General features: G+C 40.5%; 1 non-coding gene across 1 annotated transcript; it reads right to left on the bottom strand.

Moving 5' to 3' along the window:
* Positions 1-583: 583 nt before the first annotated feature.
* Positions 584-714, bottom strand: LOC111766422 (small nucleolar RNA SNORA44). Its single transcript, XR_002798477.1, has one exon. It is a non-coding gene; the product is annotated as a small nucleolar RNA SNORA44 (small nucleolar RNA).
* Positions 715-1660: the final 946 nt, after the last annotated feature.

Raw genomic sequence — 1660 nt, 5'->3', positions numbered from 1 at the left:
AGAATCCTTAATGAGCCCAGCTTTTTAAAGAGCCAAGCACACCCATCCAACAGCAGAATTTCTTGTTAATGAGTATGCTCCTGTCCTCCACCCCCTGCTCATCCCGGCCCACTGACCAGCTCCAGCCTTGTCCTTTGACAGTGGTCAAAAGCTCTGGAGTCCGTGCTGAATTATGTTAGAGCTCCGTATGCTTCAGTTGCTCTCAGTTGTCCACAGTGATTATTTTTGTTCCAATAGTGCTACTTTGTCTATTTTTTTTCCCCAAAGAGTAAATATTTTATTTGTTATCAACATGTTAGACACAAGGGTTAGAAGCACTCAACAAAAAGCAAAGGACTCTCCTTGCAGAGTTCACAATTTCCACCTAATAACCAGACAGGTGCCTTTTAGCCTGCCTCTTCTGAGTGCTTCTCCCAACTCTAGGTTCATAATCAGATGAGGATGGCTTTCTAGGTATCACAGACCTGCTCCAGCAACAAGCTGGCATCTTCAGACATGTTAACACTGTTTGGAAACTCAGGGGTAACCTGCAGAATAAATGGAAACACCTGGCCTCGGGTCCCTCCAAGCCCAGGTCCTGAGATATTATAGGAAAGTCGAGTGGCAGCAGCAGGTACTCTGCTGACCTGGGCTGTCAAAGTCTCTCCAGATTGCTCTCGCATGCAGTTGGAGATCCCTTGGCCACAAGCAACCAGAGATCTTGGGAACATGCTGGGTCTATTTCTTTTTTTATAAAATATTTTTATTGTAGAGGTTGTGAACTTACAAAACAATCATGAACACGTTGGGATTCCCATCCACTACCCCTCCACCAACACACTACACTATTGTGGAACATTTGGTACAGATTATGAGATAATAACTTCAGACTATTACCACTAACTATGGTCTCTGGAGTACATTTAGTATATTTTTTCCTTACCCCTATTATTAACACAGAATATCTTTGGCATTGATGCAAGAATATTACAGTATTGCTGTTAACTATAGTCCACAGGTTACATTAATTGTATTTTTTCCCAGGCTTCTCCACGTTTTTACCACTTTGCAATAATGATGTACATTTGTTCTAGTTCATAGGACATTCTTGTATTTGTACTGTTGACCACAAATCTCAGCCACCTCTGGGTTCACATTGTTATTTATGCCCTAGATCAGGGGTTCTTAACCAGGGGTCCGTGAGCTTGAATTGAAATTCTAAAGAACATATTCTTGTGGGGATGTGTTGGTGGTGCAGGTGTGATATATTTATTAAATAATACTGAGTATAGTGTAGACGTAGTAAGGGGTCCATGGTTTTCACCTGACTGGCAAAGGGGTCCGTGGAACAAAAAAGGTTAAGAACCCGTGCCCTAGATTATTCTCAGGCTTTCTTTCAATTGACATTTCATCCCTAGACTACCCTTTTCAGCCACAATCACATTTATAAACCAGCTGCATTAATGCTGCTCACTATAATGTGTTATCATCAACTCTATCCATTTCCACATTTTTACAGTCAAGTCAATTAAAAATTTCATACTACTTTAAGCATCAGTATGCCTTCTCAGCTCTCCTATCTCCTAATAACCTTTAACTCTAGGTTTTAACTCCATGATTTTTTTTTTTAAGATTTATTTTATTTCTTTATTTCTCCCCACTGCCAAGTTGTTTGCACTCT

This window comes from Dasypus novemcinctus, chromosome 9 (genome assembly GCF_030445035.2).
Source record: "Dasypus novemcinctus isolate mDasNov1 chromosome 9, mDasNov1.1.hap2, whole genome shotgun sequence".
NCBI lineage: Eukaryota > Metazoa > Chordata > Mammalia > Cingulata > Dasypodidae > Dasypus > Dasypus novemcinctus.
Note: the sequence above shows the minus strand (reverse complement) of the source record. Positions and strands in the feature narration are given on the sequence as shown.